The sequence below is a fragment of the Macadamia integrifolia genome, unplaced genomic scaffold, assembly GCF_013358625.1.
Source record: "Macadamia integrifolia cultivar HAES 741 unplaced genomic scaffold, SCU_Mint_v3 scaffold3238, whole genome shotgun sequence".
NCBI classification, from domain to species: domain Eukaryota; kingdom Viridiplantae; phylum Streptophyta; class Magnoliopsida; order Proteales; family Proteaceae; genus Macadamia; species Macadamia integrifolia.
The window spans coordinates 5543-25294 of NW_024869322.1; the positions used below are offsets into that span (position 1 = coordinate 5543).

At 41.3% G+C, this 19752-nt stretch overlaps 1 non-coding gene across 1 annotated transcript; it reads right to left on the reverse strand.

Annotated features, from left to right (window-relative positions):
- Positions 1 to 19276: 19276 nt before the first annotated feature.
- On the reverse strand, positions 19277 to 19383 carry LOC122067922. The gene has a single exon (XR_006136922.1). It is a non-coding gene; the product is annotated as a small nucleolar RNA R71 (small nucleolar RNA).
- Positions 19384 to 19752: the final 369 nt, after the last annotated feature.

Sequence of the window (19752 nt, forward strand, 5' to 3'; positions counted from 1 at the left end):
ATGTATCACTTCCCACCTTGGTGAAGATAGGTGGCAAGTGCCTCTTAAATGATTCCACCTACCTTGCAGTAGTGGCGGTCATTGGATAGTATGGAGGATATGCCACATAATAATGGTACGGGGGAGGCACCATATATGGGGGAGTGCCATGAGGAGGAAACCGTGGAGTAATGCCAAGTGGAATACCTCCAGGTTGATCCTGTGGTGGTGTTGTAGGTAAAGCACTCCTTTGTGTCTCAACAAGTGGTGCTCGAGGAGAAGCACCCCCTGACTGTACTCCAACACCGAGTTTAACAAGAGGATCCTGTGGAAAGGGTACCCCATGAGGATGTTGACCCATGTACATAGGGTGCAACTGTTATTGTACCGCATTCATAAAGGTCTGCTGTTGTTGGAGTAACTGTTGCTAGAAGGCCTATTGCGACTGTTGGATAAGAACCGCAACATTATTGGGAGTAACAACAAGAGGAGGATCCAAAATTTTTGTGGTAGGTGGCCTTAAACTATATCATCTTGTCTAGGACTCTCCCATGGTCGAGGTTCTCGAGGGTTAGGTGGTCGTCCAATAGGATGGGAACTATGCGAGGGCCGTCTTGTATTACTACCAAATCTAGTACGCACCATGATGCTTTGCACCTGGATTGCATCAAGATTTGGTACAATCAAGTGCCACATTTATTTCATCTAAGCACAAGACGATCACACTTATGTCCCCCATCATGCATTCGTAGTGCAATTCATCATCATAGCACACATTCCAACATTGAGTTCTAAATTGTATCACAATTATTTCCTCACAAGCATGTAAGGAAATTTATTTCACATTAGCTAATAATTTGCATAAAAGTGGGCTATATAGGGATAAATATCAAATCCCAGAAAATTTGGAATTTTGGGCCAAAATTTACACACCGGCGGGTTGTACCGGTGGGTGGGTCATTTTCATGCCCCGCTGGTGGCGACCGTTCGGTCTTGTCGTGAGTTCTATTTTTAAGACAAAAAACCCTCTATTTTCAAAAACTCTTCATTTTCCTCTTCTTTCTCTCTTCTTTAAATCGCCCGAGCACCCAAGGAACATCCAAGGAGGCATTTGCAAGCCTTGACCACACTTCTTCCTTGGATCTACAATCTCTACATCTTATTATCAACATCAAGTAAGTAAATTTTCCTTTCTTCACTTTGGGATTTTGGTTTCTTTTTCTCATTAACCTCAAAATTCCCTTTTCTCTTGATTTTCTTTAACTAAAATCAAATGTAGTATGTGTGCATGATACTGTCATGAATCTCTACATTAATCATTCATATATGCCGTATCCATGATTTGATAACCCTATTTTCCCCAAATCTTTACTGTTTTAATGTTCTCTCATTTTCTCTTTTCTTCCTTGCATATATATGTTTGAATGAGTCTACCATCCACATTTTATTGCATATTGGTGTAGAATTGCTACATTGTATATGTGCATCATTTTCTCAATTCTTAAGAAATTTGGGGCATTCACTTGTTTGGCCTCAATATGTCAAATTACATCTATTTCCATGGAATTGAACATTTTCTCAAATGTTGGTGCTAAAGATTTCCTCAATGTTTTGGGTATGCAATTGTTTATGCTCTTTTATTCATAATTTCCCCCTTTTCTTCCTTTGAGGAAACCAATCAATTGTTTGCATTGTTGCTAATTTGGCAAATTCATGTTTATATACTTCAACATATATATGCTCCCATCACTTGCCCTTATCAATGTGTTGCATCAAACATTGCTAATTTATCCACATATGGTCTTTGCCATTAGTCACTCCCATGAATTTCCATTATGTCATTGGCATTATCCTTAGAGGGTTATTCTCCCTCATTTGTCATGCTACATGCATTGTTTTTCCAATATCGCCTAGCATAGGTGCATCATTTTCACCATTCCGATCCTGGGGTCATATTGCTTTGTTTCCTTATGTTCTCCCTTTTGCTTTACTTTATCCTCTTGGCATTCTATTATTTTTCTTGCATGCACTTTTCTATCTATTACAGGATGTCTTCATGCAAAGGCAAGGGAGCAGCATTTTCTTCTAGAAGTGGGCATTCCTCTAGTAGGAGAAGGAGGGGTTCCTCTTCAAATACCTCAGCTTTTCAAGCTCGACCCACACGAGACTTATCCGTGGAGTTCGAGGATTATGATGAGCATGTATTCCGTAGTCTTAAGGCTGCACGCTTTTGGGTTGAGTCCTCCAAGAGGTCTATTTCATTGGAGAAATCCGTGGTGGTGGATGTTGTTCAGGTTTGATTACTCGAGAAATTCACCACCCTTGGTTGGCAATCCATGCTCACTTTCGATAAGCATGGCTACCCCAACCTCATGAAGTTATTCCACTACAACTTGGAGGTGGTGTATCATGGTAGAGTGTACACTATCACCAATCGGGTGAAAGGCCAGAACATCAGGATTTTGATTGATCTATTGGCAGAGATCCTGGGCATCTCACTGGAGGGCACATGGTATTATTATCCTCCCAGGGGTAGGGCCTTGGGTCCTCACATAAGCGAAAACTTCCAGAAGCACATCTACTAGACCATCTGTGGTAGCGAGACCCAACCTGAATCTGAGACAGCCTTCCACCTTGAGGTCAGATTTTTCAGTAGAATGGCTCAATTCAACCTGGTTCCTCATGCTGGGCATTGAAACTAGGTGAATTTCATGGCTGCCTATGTGGCCTACTGCCTTTATACCGCACTAGATGGTCTACCACGCCTTTGCCTTCTATACGTGATTATGAAGATGATGGAGCATCATGTAGCCCATCCAGTTGATGGTAACTACCCTTACTCTAAGTCACTCACCAAGATCTTTGAGTATTTCCATGTGGACATGGAGGGTGAGGTGGGTAGTGCTCCCACAGACCATTTTGCCTGGGGCATCTTACACAAGATGGAGTTGTACCATCTGATAGAGCCAATGGTGGGAGGGATAGCCAGGAAGAGGGTCGTGATGACGAGGAGGATGATGATGACTACATCCATGGGGAGGAGGATATAGATGTGGACAGAGATAGAGGATGAGGTTCCCTTCAGATCAGTTCCACCATCTCCAGGTAGAGGGTTTGATTTCTAGAGTATGATGGCCAGTTTGAAGGCTCTTCAGGAGGGTTAGGAGAAGCTCCTGATAGGGCAGGCGGAGATGAAAGAAACTTGGGTGAGCATAATCATAGACATCGACGATGTAGACCATGGTTTGGAAGTAGCCGCTACAAACATGGCAAAGAGTCTCAGGCATATACAGGATAGTATGGATTTGGTGAATCGTCGATTCAACTACTATGATCACCACTTAGGTATTAACTTAAGAGAATAGGTAGAGGAGGTCATCAACTTGGATGACATTAATGATGAGGAGTGATGACATCATTGTCTTTCTTCCTTTTTGGTTTATGATTTGAAATTGAAAATTCTATCTTCTTTCTTCCTTCTCTTATGGATTGTAACTTTGGGAATTTTGTCTTCTTTTCTTCTTTTCCTGTCTATTCTCTAGCCTAAATTATTGAAACAATTCTCTAATGTGTAGAGAACTCTTGGTGTAATTATATGATGAATTCTCTCTGATATGTGGAATATTTATGATATTATGAATACTTGTTTGTTGTGTGCACTTTTGGTATCCCCAACATACGGATACATCATGGAAAAATTTTTAAGTTTTCTACCCTTTTCGAATTTTATTGAAGTCCTTTATACTTTTTCCCAAGCCCTTTGTCTAAGTTTGGGTTTCTAAGAATTTAGACTTGCAAGCTGTGTGTGATTAGAGTATCGCCCTCTGATACCACCGTTGTCACACCCTGTTCACATAGAATCGGATTTGTGACTGGGTTCCCTTCGGGATAACCCAAAAACCATCAGGATCATCTAATACAGTAACCATAGCACAGGAAGGCACATGAGATCAATGGAATGTAATAACATAATATAGCGGAAGTCCTGTTATCGTTAATAACCTATAATTCCCACATACTCTTGATACCCAAATTGTTATACATTAAATATTTACATGTGGGCCTGTAGGTATGATAATTACACAAGAAATAGCAATTTAAATACTAAGAGTACAAAAAGAGAATATACCAAAAGAATAAAAAAGTACGACAAACCGAATCTATCACTGTTGCCCGGCAACACAACTCTCACATGGGCAACCTTCACCGTGTTCAAATTCTTCAAGGACCCACTAATCCCGCACTGGGGTTTCGTTAGTGGGACCCGACACGGGCTCCTCTACTGAATAGCATACAAAATTATCTAAATAGATGTGTACACAAGGGGTGAGCTCACTAGCTTAGTAAATGAAAAGAAAGACACATACAAGCAAATGCAATTCAAATGAATACTAATGCGTGCAATTCATTTTAGTCCTAGTCCATCTAAACAATCATTCTAGGTCATAGGTAAGGTGCTATTGACAACCACAATGCACGTATGCCCCGGATCCGAGACACGTTATCCATCCCATAATACGCCCATAGGGTTGTCGAAGAAGGCCCATCATGAGCACTCAAAAAATTAAATCATGGTCGAACCACAGTAGAAATGTAAATCATGGCCGAACAACAGTAGAAAAGTATATCGTGGCCAAACCACAGCAAAAAAGTAAATCATGACCGAACCACAGCAGATATTAAAGCAATATGATTAGCCATCTGAATATATCGCCAAGGTTTCCAACTGTCCTAATGATTAGCTAGCTTACTTCTAACCACCACGGCAGTCCGCGATTGACACTTCCCCCCAGTGATAACTCAACACGTAAACCCTTGTTGGGAAGGGTTGTAGCACGAGGGAATATGAAATCCTAATCACATGCTCCTACATGAGATAGTACAACTGCATAGTTCTTCCGTGTCTCATTCTACGGTGAACCAATACATTTGTTTCCAAGCCGATTATGACATCTAATCTAAAACTCCTACACATGTTCTGCAAGCCGGCATCATAAACATCACAAGATAAATCCATTCTCAAGATGCAACGTATAACAATGCATATAGAATTTAAAATATAACATGTTTAGTTCTAAAAACATTATTCATTCATTTGAGAATGACAATCGGAATGTCAATATAGTTCATGAGTGCAAAAGATGCTAAAAACATTCCACAAATTAAGAATTAAAGTCCTCTCCCCACTTACCTATTTTCGTAGGAGAATCGGCACTCATGATACGGGTAAGATCTAGAGTGAGATGATGAGTTTCTTGAATCCTAGCATAAATAAAAGATTTAGAAATATGTATAAATCGAGACCATAAACGACGTAGGATATGGTCACTATGCGAATAATAGTGTAAGGAAGGTTGTCGACGAATTTGGATTCAATTGGAGCTCATTTGAGCTACTAGTAGGTCATACAGGTGGGTCAGGGAACCCACCAGTGAAATCTGTAACACCGACGAGTCATACAGGCGGGTCAAGGACCCGTCGGTCTTACCCGCCGATAAAACCAGAAGTGCAGGAATGACTGGTAGGTCTTCACTAGTGGGTCAGGCACCTGCCAATCAGGCACTGATAGAACCCGGGGCTCAGGTGTGTCTGGTAGGTCTTCATCGGTGGGTTAGGCACCCACCGGTCATACCCGTCCGTTCTCTCGGACACTATTGTTTTTCTTTCTTCTTCCATTCCAACACTTGGAACTCCAATGGGGTGATTTCTATTTCATTTCCCACACATTCTAAGCTTCACCTACTTGATTGTACCATGGATCTAAGATAATAACAAGAATTGGGAGAAGAAATCATACCTTTACTTGTAAAAACCCCAAATATTGAAACCCTTTTTCCCAAACTCAAATGCCACTGCAAAAACCTCCAATCTTTGTTCCTCTCCTCAAATACTTCACCAAAAATCACACACAATGGCTTTGTTACCCTCTAGACCAAACATATATAAAGGGAGTTTCATCAAACCTTAAGATTCATGGTGTTACTTACCTCAAAATGAAGATCTCAAGTCACCAGTCATTATTCTGGCGACAGACAAGCAAGATGCGGCTCCAGAATCAAAGGGGTCAGCCTCCTTCCTCTTCTTTCTCTCCTTCTTCCTCTTTCTCCCTCTTCTTTACTCCTGTCACCCACTTTTGCTAAAGACCATAAATGAGGGAGAGAGAAAGAGAGACTTATAAAGGCTATTTATACCTTGGCTCATAAATATCTTGTGAGGCCTGTTTGGTTTTGCCCATTCATGGACCAAAACATATTAATCACATTTTTGGACAATGTAGCCGACATCTTTGGGCATACAAGACCTCATTAAGACGAGGAGGTCGAAATGCACGTGCTTATCCAAGTTGGGCATGCTGCGGTCCACAAAACCCCAACAGGTGGGTCACACTAGTGGGTCTCGCACCTACTAGTGACACTCACTAGTTGTCCAAACAAGCCAATATTGCTGTATTTTGGAGGAAAACAAAGTATTAACATGTACTTTATTCTCACCACTTGTTGTGGATCAAGTTCCTATAATTCAAATATGATAACCTTTTCTATTCATACATGGCCTTGTGATATGTGCAAGGGCACGGCTTAGGCATGCAGATCATCTTGGGTACTAGTTATATCTCATCCGGCCACCCCGTATTTGGCGTCACCCTTGTCATCATGCACCACAAAGCACTGACATCAACCCGTTTTGATTTAGACCCTGCAAGGCCAAACTGAACCAACTGATCAATAAATCGAGGTTTAAAGAGCAGGGCTCTACACTAAGTCTGGTAAATGCTACTACGACACATTAGGCACAGAAAAACGCCATCGACTACACAATGACACAAACCCAGGTGTAGCATTCCGGAAAGACACATCGAACATACCACAAATGAGTTATCCAACACTTTACTCCCTGTTGGCAAGGGTTCGTAGCATAGGGAGTGATACCTAACCACAATATTCTACATGCCTTCATAGTGATACAGTTAGTATGAATTACACGATACCAGGAACATATCGGCCACAGAGTGTAATCCATCTCCAAGTATAGTCTCGGGATACATGATACCAGTAACACCTCGGCTACAAAGTGTAAGTAGCGATCGTTTACCTAATCTAGCATGTATAATAACAGTTGAGTATGGACTATGCAACACCGGTATCCCCATCGGTCATGAAGCGCATCAATTTTCAAATGCAATCTCGGAGTACACGATACTGGTAACACATCAGCCACAAAGTGTAATCCACGACTACAACTAACTCTAATGCACATAATCAATGCATGAATGCAATAAAAATACCGCAATCATGGTACCGATACCACCTCGGCCACACCAGATTCTATCTCATACATATAACAAACATGCGACGATCATAGTACCGGTACCACCTCGGCCAGATCGGATCTCATCATACATATCTATAAACATTTCATATCATATTCATAAATGTAATATATGATAGAACATCGTCATCATGCGAACAATATAATTAAACATGTAAAATCTACACATGTGAGAAATTCTAAATAAATAAAAATTCCTAAAATAAAAGCAACCATCCCTCACCTTGATTAGGCTCGTGCGGACTAAGGTTCAAGTATAGCCACCAATCGTTCGATTCAATTATGGCCTTGGGATACGTGTGCATCATTGTTGTAGACACAAGGGTAACCAAACGTCAATACTTGTCAGGAACATCAGGAGGGGCCCACATGGGTCACCCCCAAAGGATATAGGTAAAGTCCCATAATGACAGTACTCTCACCAGAAACAGACACTGTCCACCAAAAATATCAGTGCTGTTTTCAGTGGACATCACAAAGAGCACCTAAGGCTCGGGTGGTCACCAGAAACAGCCCACTGGAAGTAGACCTAATGTTTCTGGTGGCTTATTTCCGGTGGCAGTACAGAACTACCTGAATGAATTGGGGCTTTCAGCTTGGGCACAATCGTCAAGATTCGTTTCGTGGAGTTTGTAAGGGATGCTCCTAGCATCATTATAAGCTAATAAAATCTTGATTCTAACAAGACATTTGGGAGATACATCGATCGAAACCCTAGGTGGTCAATTGGTCAATCTTATTACTGGAGCTCACCGGACTCGGTTTGAGTTCGGCAATGGCACCGAGGAGGTGAAACATGTAATCCCCAAGCTCAACATGGTTTATGGGCCAAGATTACTCCAATAACTAGCTTGCCCTAGGTCAAAATGAAGAGAGAGAGTAGTAAATGAGGTTGTATATACCTCTAACAGGGATTCTAACAACTAGGCAGACAGCCGACACCAAGGTAAGCTCCTTTCCTTCTTCTTCCTCTTCTTCTTCTTCTTCTGTTTCTTCTTCTCCTTTCCTCTCCCATGATTTGTATAAGTGGGAAATGAGGAAATGAATCCTTATTTCCACTTATATGGTAAAACAAGCCTTAGGATCTATTTGGTTTGGCACTAATCTGGTCTGAATGAGTTAATCCAGCTTTCGAGAAACGTGGACCCGACCACCTTGGTCTATAAAGCCTTCTTGTCAAGAGGAAGGTGTGGGGGAGAATTTGGGATCATCTGGGGCTATCCACGATGTGGGTGGTAGGGCCCATGGGAATTGGAACCCAAATAGTAGCCTGATTGGTTATCGAAAATAGTCACCAGATTCAGGCCTAGGCTATTTCCAGTGGCATATTTCAGGTGGTTAAGACAGTCTGCTGTCTTGATTGCTTATTGTCCATCAGCTGATCTCACACGGGTAGTTGCCTTGACTGTTCTCATAGTCTTCTAGTAAATTTTGGTGTGTACTGGGATTCAGGTGTTGGGTGTTGGGTCACTTATCATTTAGAATTGGAAGGTACAAATCCCCTCCAGTTGGACTGACAAGCAATGCACGAACATATGGGATAATCTCTTCCCCTTCAGCAATGGGTGGCCGTGAGCCAAAATCCTGCTATACTTCCCACTTTCGGTCTGAGACCTATCACAACAGTTCAAATTAGATCGGGTCAGGGCATGGGTGTAACATTCCCCCACCTTACAAGAATTTCATCATCGAAATTGAACATACTTGGTAAATCAAACAATCTAGGATACTGCTTCATCATCTCACCTTCTCGCTCCTAGGATGCTTCTTATTCGGGGTGGTTCATCCATTTCACTTTGATGAAGGAAACGATGCGGTTATGGAGAATATGGTCCTTCCGAACAATAATCTTCTCCTGATATTCCACATAGGCAAGGTCCTCGTCCAACTCACAGGGTATATAAGTTAAGATGTGAATGTGTACCTTACAACTCTAGTGGTAGGGCTACCCTGTAAGCTACTAGTCCGATCATCTCTAGTAGATCGTACGGTCCTATAAACATCAGACTCAGCTTTCTCTTCTTGTTGAACCGCATTACCCCTTTAACTGGAGTGATCCATAAGAATACCTTGTCTCTGACTCCAGATTCTAGATGTTTCCTCCTGACATCTGCATAGCTCTTCTATCTGGACTAAGCTGCTTTAATCCTGTCTCTGATCACATTCACCTTGTCACTAGTGGCCTGTATGAAGTCAGGACCCAGAATATGCCACTCACCAACCTCATCCCAATAGAGTGGAGTCTGGCACTTTTTGCCATACTATGCTTCAAATGGGGACATTTTGATGTTGGCCTGGTAACTATTGTTGTAGGAAAACTCAATAAGTGAAATGTGCTCATCCGAACTATAACTCATATCCAAGGCACATGCTCAAAGTAGGTCCTCTAATGTCTGGATAGTCCTCTCTGACTGACCATCAGTCTGTGGGTGAAAGGTAGTGCTAAAGTTCAATTATGTGCTCATAGCCTTCTGCACACATGTCCAAAACTTGAAAGTGAACCTGGGGTCTCAATCAGAGATAATGCTAACCGGTACACCAGGCAACTAGATGATGTTGTCAATATATAACTTGGCCAACTTGTCCATAGAAAATGTGACCTTGATTAGGATGAAGTGAGCTTCCCTGGTCAAGCGGTCCATAACTACCCAAATGACATTCATACCCTTCTGAGTGTGGGGTAAGCCTATGACGAAGTCTATAGTAATATTCTCCCATTTTCACTCCAGAATAGGTAGTGACTGTAATAAACCATGGGGCCTTTGTCTTTTAGCCTTGACTTTCTGACATGTGAGGCATCTAGACATATGGGTGGCGACATCATTCTTCATTCCCTTCCACCAGTAGGAGCCCTTGAGATCCTTGTACATTTTAATGCTATCGGGGTGAATGGAGTATGGAGAGCTGTGTGCCTCTTTCAAAACTGTGTCTCTCAAATCACCATCACTAGGCATGTATAACCTTCCTTAGAACTTGAGAATCCTGCCTTCAATTACAGAGAAATCTAGGTCCTTCTGGGTTTCTTCCTTGTATTATCAGTTTCTGTAACTCTATATTAGTACCCTAAGCTACAGTGATCCTATCCATCAGACTAGGTTATACCACCGATGCCGATAGTGACAAGGTGACACCTTCCACTAGTAGCTCCAAATCTAGTTTCCTGACCTCCTCTATGAGATGCTCATTAGTGGTCAGTGACGCGAGAGTCAGTGACTGGGATTTCTGACTAAGTGCATCAGCTACCACATTGGCCTTCTATGGGTGATAGTGGATAGTACAGTCATAGTCCTTCATTAATTCTAACTAATGTCTCTGTCTCATGTTGAGCTCCTTTTGTGTGAAGAAGTATTTGAGGCTTTTATGGTCACTGTAGATCTCACTCTTCTCACCATACAAGTAATGTCTCCAGATTTTCAGTGTAAAAATCACTGCTACCAACTCCAAATCATGGGTGGGGTAGTTTTTCTCATAATCCTTCAATTAGCAGGATGCATAAGCAATGAATTTCACGTGTTGCATCAATACACAACACAATCCCAGCTTGGAGGTATCATTATACACAACCATACCACCTGTACAGGTCGAAATAGTCAAAACTAGAGCTAATACCAACCTTTGCCTTAGTTCCTTGCTTTTTTCACAAGCATCAGACCACTCAAATTTCACACCCTTCCGTGTGAGTCGGGTCATTGGGATAGCAATGTGGGAGTTCTCAATAAACCTCCTGTAGTATTTGGCCAATCCCAATAAACTATGTATGTCTGCCAAATTCTTGGGAGTCTCCCATTCTAGAACTGCCTTCACCTTACCTGGGTCAACCTCTATACCCTTGTCTGAAACAATGTGGCCTAGGAATGCCACCTGTGACAACCAGAACTCGCATTTTCTGAACTTGGCATAGAGTTTTTTCTCCCTCAGACGCTGTAGTACTAACCTCAAGTGAACAGCATGTTCCTCTACACTCTTGGAGTAAACTAAGATATCATCAATGAATATGATCATAAACTTGTCTAAGACATCCTGGAATGCCCGGTTCATCAAATCCATAAATGCAGCTGGTGCATTGGTCAACCCAAATGACATCACCAAAAACTCATAATGTCTATACCTTGATCTGAAGGCTATCTTGCTGACATCACTATCCTTGATCCTGAGCTGGTGGTAGCTCGATCTAAGGTCAATCTTAGAGAATACCTTGGCACCCTGCAACTGATCAAACAAATCATCTATCTTTGGCAAAAGATATCGGTTCTTGACAGTTAGCTTGTTAAGCTCCCGGTAATCAATGGACAGCCTCATACTTTCATCCTTTTTCTTGACGAACAATACTGGTGCTCCCCATGGAGACACACTAGGTCTAATGAATCCCTTCTTCAGAAGATCTTAAAGTTACACCTGCAATTCCTTCAACTCTGCGGGGGCTATGCGGTAATGGGCTTTTGACACTAGTGTCGAGCCAGGGAGTAGATCTATATCAAACTCTGTCTCTCAGTCCAGGGGTAAACCTATCAAGTCATCTGGGAATGCATCAGAAAATTCCCTCACCAAACCTAACTCAGTCAATGGCCTAACTTCTATCTCAGTATCCATCACAGATGCTAGGTAGCCTTGACATCCCTTAACTAGTAACTTCTTCATCTAGAGTGCTGATATGATAATCTTCTTGGGTTTCTTGGGCTTCTTGGGCTTATCCCCTTAAAAGACAAAATCACCCTCATTATGAGGTCTAAAAATGATCATCTTCTTTGCATATAGCACACTGGCTCTACATGCAGACAATCAGTCCATCCTTAGAATCACATCGAAGTCTGTCATATCTAACTCAATCAAGTGAACATTTAATTCATGTCCACCTATGGTCATTGGACAAGGCTCATATATATAGTTCAGACTTGCTACACTTCCTATAGGGGTACTCACTGCCAAACACTGTGTCAATCCTTTGGGTGGAATCCCCATTTTCTTTGCAAATGCCGATGACACAAACGAATATGAGGCTTCTGAGTCAAATAACACATGTGCATGCAATAATGATATTAATAAAGTACTTGTCATTACATCGGGTGCAGCCTCTGCATCTTTAACGGTCATGTCAAACACCCTTCCTTGTGGTCTCTAGCCATGTGGGGTTGTGCTTGTCTGGTGGCTATATAGGTCTGCTGGGGCCTAGGTGACAAAGTGAAGGGTGCATCACCCGGCCTTCAGTGGGGGCATGTCCTTATTAGGTGGCCCGACTGATCACAATGGAAACATCTTGGGCTTGACCCCATAGACTAAGACACGACATTAGAACAGGAGGACTAAGAAGTCCAACTAGCTTCGGGCTTCCTGAACTATACTGGAGTTGGATTGATATAAGACACTTGAAAGGGTTTGCTACCTCCCTTGGAGTCGGTAGACCTTATAGGCCTCTTTCCCATTCCTTATTAGGTCGAGAAATTATCCCTATTCCAGTCTTCAATAGATTTGGCCACTTAGACCACCTCGGCATATGTTTGCAGTTTCAACCCAACTATGGTTGACCCAATTCCTAGCCTCAAACCTTTCTTAAACTTCTTGGCCTTAGCCCTATCACCTCTAAGATGCTCAGTAGCAAAATGGAATCGAATGTTACTGATACTCGAGCACGGACTGGGACCCTTGCATCAACTGGGAGAACTCACTCTCTCTCCTATCCCAAAAGCTTTTCCAAAAATAGTTCTCAAAGAAGGCCCCTTTAAAGTCCGCTCAAGTAGGGTTTGGGTTTCTTACCCTCAAAATGGGCTCAGCAGCACTCAACCAATCATCAACCTCATTTTGTAGTTGGTAGCCTGCACACCAAATTTTTTACTCCTCGGTGCAGCCCATTAGCCCAAACACCTTCTCCATACCACTAATCCACTAATCCACCTTGATGGATATAATGGATCCTGACCCTCTTTCGAGAAGCATGGGGGCCTAAGCCTCTGAAACTTCTCCATCATCTTTTTCAGCTCCGTCCAACCCTCTACATGTACTTGGGCTTGTTCTGGTGCTGGATCTTATACATTCCATGTACATGTTGTTGACCTTACCCATGCACATGCCCTTGTGCCCCACTGGATGTTTGAAGAGTGGCCGAGCCGACGGGTACTGGAATGGGTGCCAGTGGAGTAGGGGGTGCTGGCGATGCACTGTGGGCTTCCATTGTCATTTGGATCCGATTATCGATCCTGGCCATGAATTGGTTCTGTCTTTCCTCAACTTCCCTGATCATATTCTTTATGATGGAGGCAACATCATAAGCGATGAGCACCGGTGGAGCTGGCGACAGAGCCGGTGGTGTATTTCAGAGTCTACCCCAATTCTGCATAGGGGAAGTGGGAGGCAATGCACGTGACTGGGATCAAAATCGGGTGTTCTGGCATGATATGAATCATGTGGAGGAATCCAATTAGTTTAAATGCATATACAAGGTTGCATATAATTGGAACACATGCATACATAGTGGGTCCAATACGTATACATAAGGTAATTTAGGGTTAGAGCATACACAAGTGGGGTTCACCAAATATCGAGATCCGATCGCACACATATCCAGAAGAGATCCTTAATTAAGGAAACAATTAAATAATCAAGATTTAGAAATAAAAAAAATTATTCCCAAAAATAGGTTAATTGGAAACAGCGATGTTTTTCACCAGAAACAGGGCCATTCCACCAGAAATATCAGTGTTGTTTCTGGTGGACCCAAAATTGTTATTTAAGGCTCGGGTTTGGGGTTTATTTCACAAAACCCTAATCTATCACGATTGATTTGCGCCCTCTACGCATCTAAGGTGAGTTCTCTTCCATCTCTAACCTAGGTTTTTAGATTTTTCTCTATGAGATTTCTTTCAATCTTCTAACTTAGGTTTTACTCTCTAAAACCTTAGGAATAATATTGAAATCATGTCCGGACGTCACGTTCGTACTCGTCGTCCCATTGTACAAGAGCAACAAGACATTCCCGAAGAGACACAGTAACCCACTACTATTTTGCTCTATGGCCGAACAAGACCATTGGGAGAACTTTGAATATTGGAATGTGGATCCAGGAAAGTACGTGAGGACGAGAGACTTTTGACAGTTCCGCCTTCGCCAATGCTTCAAGGCGATTGGGTGTTACCCACTGTGGTGAGGTACTACCCACTGTTGGTGAGGTTGTTCTACTCCAACCTCTAGTACGTGAACTGAGGCACGAAAGAGATGTGGATCACCTCCTATATTAAGGAGGTTGAGATCTCCTTTGACATGAGGTAACTGGCCAACCTTTTGATGGTTGACAACACAGGAGAACTGGTATATTGCCCTCTTCGGACTCTAGCCTCTGAGTTCCAGAATCCCGATATCCTTTAAGAGATGAACAATATGCTCACGAAGGCTGCCTTTGGATGGGATCGCACCGCCAACTACTGAGCTACCCCAAAAGTTGTTTGTAGGGTAGTTCAGTTGAATGTTCTTCCTACCTGTGGACACTATGATGAGGTGTCTGTATTGCACACATACGTGACGTACTACGTGTAAATGGGGGTGCAGGTTCGCCTTCCCTACCTACTGATGTGGACCATAGTAACCCAGTCCGAGGGAGGGGCACGCAGAGTTGAAAACTTATACTACGAGAGGATCTTCACTGATGTGTTCCTCGCTTTGGGGTAGACTTGGAGGGTGAGGGATACTTGAGAGATGACATCATAGACTTCACTCAAGACTCCCTGAGGAAGATGACCCTGGACATGAGTGAGGTATCACCCGATAAGGTTAAGGAAGAGCAGCTAACGGAGGCAGAGGGTCAGCTGGGTATCGATGCTCGAGTTATTGGTAGAGGTGCAGAGGTGGGTGCTGGTGGTGTTGGTGGTGTTGGGAGAGGGGCTGGTGGGGTTGGTGGTGTTGCACCACTTAACCCATTGACTATGGGTTCCACAGTTGCTTCCACTTCTTGTGGGACCGGGGGTGCTAGGCCTTATGGTCTCAACAATGTGATGGCCCACCTGGACACGACCACAGAATTACTAAGGAGGATGGATAGCTGGCTTAAGGGCATAGACAGAAATTAATGTCTTATGGACAACAGGGTGTCCTCCCTTGAGGCACAGATGCAGGCGATAGTCTTCCATCTCGCTATACCGGTGCCACCTCCAGAAGTACATGGTCAGAACCAGAGCCAGGCTCAAGGTCAAGGACAGCACCAGCAAGAGTAGTGGCTTGTTTGCGACTGTTGTCTTAGGATTTCCCTTTAGTGTTTTCTTTAAAATTCCATGTTATAGATGCTAGTTGAAATTTATTTTCTGTCATTTGCTTCAGTTATTTGAATTTTCCTAGATTTAGGCTAGTTAGGATTTCTAGCTTTCTGTCTTTTACTTTATGAAAATGGTGTAAGCTTATGTACTCAGTTCTTTATCTAATGAACAGCTTTGACACGTATGCTTGTCTCCTAGTTGTGCAATTCTATTAATTGTTGTCTTTAAAGTTTTTATTTTCAATCCTAATTTTTCCCAAATCATGGTTCAGCTGAGATTGTGAGTTAAAGCAGAGCATCGCGCTTTGATACCAAGCTATCACACCCCACTTCCAGTAAACTCAACTTACCATGGAGGAATACCGGTGGTGTGAGTAAGACGCGTACCTGTCTTATGAACTTACCAGGATCTTTGATCGCAGTACCTTAATGATTCAAAATCTCACATCATAAACAAAGTTTATCTATTTACAATCATCTATGACTTATAAATAATAAGTTCAAAAGTGTACCATCCACAAGTTCGTATCAAAATAACAAAAATATGCCTAACACCTCATGGTGCCGCATATGCACAGACATCATAGGTACAATCCTGGTCATGCTCCCTAACTTTTGGCATCCACCAGTCGCTCACTCCGTACTCGGATCCGAAGGAAATAGATTCATAAACCATTGGCATAGCCATACTTACGTCATCATCTAAAAGGAGGCATATACGTGGGGTGAGCTTTTCAACTCGCTCGGTGAGGGGTGGGGTTCATGTACAACCAAGTAAAGACAATCACATATATAATTCATGATGCATGAGTAAAGAAATTAAACACATAGTCCATGATGCTTGTGATGAAATTCATTTAGTTTATTATCCACCTAGCAATACAAAATAAGTCTGATAAATGCTACTGTGGCACATTAGGCTAATAATCCCCTCTTAGCAGTTGATGAGCACATTTATGTGTGAAATCTAGTGTAGTAAAACATCCATTTTACATATTTAGAATGGAGCTACCTTGGGTTTTACTCTCTTTTTTCAGGTTTTATATTTTCAATGCCTTAAGAACTATCGAGTGTTATATCTCCAATTTTACACATAAAGAGGTCCTATTTCTTTTCATGGTTGGGAAGAATATGAAATTCTGAGCAAGATGGAATTGTTCAATTGTAAGTACACATTTGTTTGGTCAACCATAAGTGATTATTCTTTTTAGGCCAGAAAAAAATAATGGATCAGAACTGAACCGAGATGCAGAACCAGCCCATCTGTAGTTGTCCTAAGGGTATAAGGAATATTCTAAATACCAACAAGGATCGATGGACCACATCCTTAAGTGATTGAAGATTCATTTTTGGTAACAATAACTACCTAGCGTAGGCGATGAGTTGTGGTGTGCGAAATCCCTTACTTATTATGAGGTCTCAAGTTCGAACCTCTTAGCTAACATTTTGTTGAGATTTTTTTTAGAAGATTTTCTCTCTCCTACTCATCACTTAAAGGAGGTTGGCCAAGATAGTTGTATGCAAGTTTGAAGAAGAGAGAGAAAATAAAGAGAAAAAATAGGAAAGGAGAAAAAAAAAAAAGACAAGTGCATGGATGGAATTTCCCATTAAAATAGAATATTGTTCAAATCCAAGCAAGAAAAATCGGCCAAAGGGGGTTTCTTATGCAAGAAGAGAGAGAAAATTAGAAAAAGGGAAAAAATGGGAAGAAAAAGACAAGAAAAATCATGGGAGATCTCTCTCCACACGTTTTCTCTCCTCTCTCCTCCACTTCATCAACAAGATAAAAAAGAATTTTTTTGAGAAGCTAAAATCTTTAGCTTCCCTCCCCCATTCTCTATATAATAGAATTAACACAAGGGGAGGAGGCACTTCATTCTTCTTCTAGGGTTTTTTCTTAGTTGCTCTATCTCTTTCTCTAGCTCTAGTTCTAGGTTTATGCTTTAAACATTTTTGTAAGTTCTGTTTATTCAATTAATGCAAGCACTTTTGTTTTTGATTCAGTATTTTATTTTTATTGTTTAAACAATTGAAGTTGTAATTTTCAAGTTCTAGTTCTTGGCTTAGTTCTAGGTGACAAGAACAAGCTATGAAGCATGTCTTTCAAGTTTAATTTTTTTTTTCTTCAAATTTGTTTTCTCTAGTACTAAAAATTTCAGATTTGGTTTATTCCAGATCTGGTTTTTAGTACTGGTAGTATCTAAAATCAATCAAGTTTTTAGTTCAAGAGTTGAAGTTCAACTAAATAGACTCCTTCAATAGTCTTCTCTCCCCCTCTCATTCCCTCTTCTGACTACCATTTCTTTCTTAATTTAGGATTTTAATTTCAGTCGTTACATTATTGCTATCCCTTTCCCCCAAGGTTCATGGCTAGTGTATATGCTGGCTTTGCCCCTCCTAGCCATAGAACCATCATTTTATTATTTTTATTTTAATTTCCTCCCTTTCCCTAAAGCCAAGTAGAGCAACCCTTGTAAGAGTAAATCTCTGGTCAAGTAGGGAAGCACATATTATGATGCATCCCTCGGGCTAAGTAGAGAAATCTACTTGTGAGTCTCTCTCTAGCTTTATCCCCTTTCTTTTATTTTATTTTTATTTCAGTATTTTTTTTCTTTATTATTTTTTTTAATTGCGTGGGTTGTTTATTTTTATTTATTTATTTATTTAATTTTAATTGCGTGGCTTACGTCTTTAAATTCTTAGATGGCGAATGGTTAGAACGTTATTTTAGATACATATGTTTAGGATGGTAATTAAAATTAGATCACAACCATTAATCGGTTCACTTTCGCATTATTAAAAGAAGCAAAAAAATAAAGTGGCTACTCTCCTTGTGTTCAACCCGTAGCTACACTGATCCATACACTTGCGATTACATTTTAAAATCTCAAACAAGTTTTTGACGTCATTGCCGGGGAGACAGTTTCATGTTATTTTTCGCTTTCTTTTGGTAAATCGAAGTGTTTTGTTTGCTTTGTTTTGTTTTTCTTTCTTTTTTTTATTGAATTCCTGAGAAGATCAACTTACAATAATAGTTGTATCAGTGGAGGTCGCTATGCCTCATAGTATGATAAAGACAGGTTTCGCGCTGTAGTAGTACCTCAGGAATTGACCTGAGCAACTTTGGATCCCTACTGGTAAGCTCTCAAAAAGCCAAAAAAAATCAAAAGAAAAATCATAAAAAATTGTTTTGCTATCTATTCTTTTGTGCTTGTCTTACTCTAGTTGTGGATAGTTTTCTGTTGCATGAGTGTTAGATGGGTACGTAATACTAAGAATCAGTTAGAAAGAAGAGATCCAACAAGTAGTGCCCCTATACATTTGCTCTCTTTAAAACCCTTCAATATGGGAGACTAACAGCAAAACCCTCCACCTAAATCTCTGAAAGATAGGTTCTACCCCGTTAGAACAGCCCAACGTTCCTGCATAGTTCTACCATAAGCCCAGGGTAATAATTTTGAACTCAAATCTCAATACATCACTATGTTGCCCCACTTCCATGGGTTGACCTCTGAGGATGCATACCTATTTCTAAGGGAATTTGAAGAGGTATGTGTCCTAATTAAGATCCAACAACTTTCTGATGATGCTGTTAAGCTTAAGTTTATCACTTTTACATTGAAAGATCAAGCTAAGAAGTGGTTGTATGGGTTACCCACAAATTTCATAAGCTCATGGAAACAGTTCACAATTGTCTTCCTTAAGAAGTTTTTCCCAACTCATAAAACCAATAAGCTTAGAAGTGATATCCTTTAGTTTAGGCAAAAGCCTAGTGAGTCATTTTCTAAACTTATGGAGAGATTCAAGGATCTACTCCAAGAATGCCCTCACCATGGTCTAGACTTATGGTGTTTATGTCAAATAATTTATGAGGGTATTGATTACCCAACTAAACAAATGATAGAGTCTATGTGCCCTGAGGGATTTACATCCTTTACAAATGAAGGAAAGGCATGAGAATTCTTCTTAACTTAGCTGACAAAACCCGTGAGTGGAAATCAACCTAAGAGAGTGAAAGAACCATAGGAGGGAAAGGATATTTTATAGATGGGATAGTAGCCAAGGAAGCCCATTTGAATAGCCTAATCAAGAGGATTGAGGCTATTGTTCCTAGAGAGCCATCATCAGTCAATTTGGTTAAGATTTGTGCTTGGTGCCAGTCCCCTGGACATGTCATAGAAGAATGCCTCAACACCTCTGGGGGCACT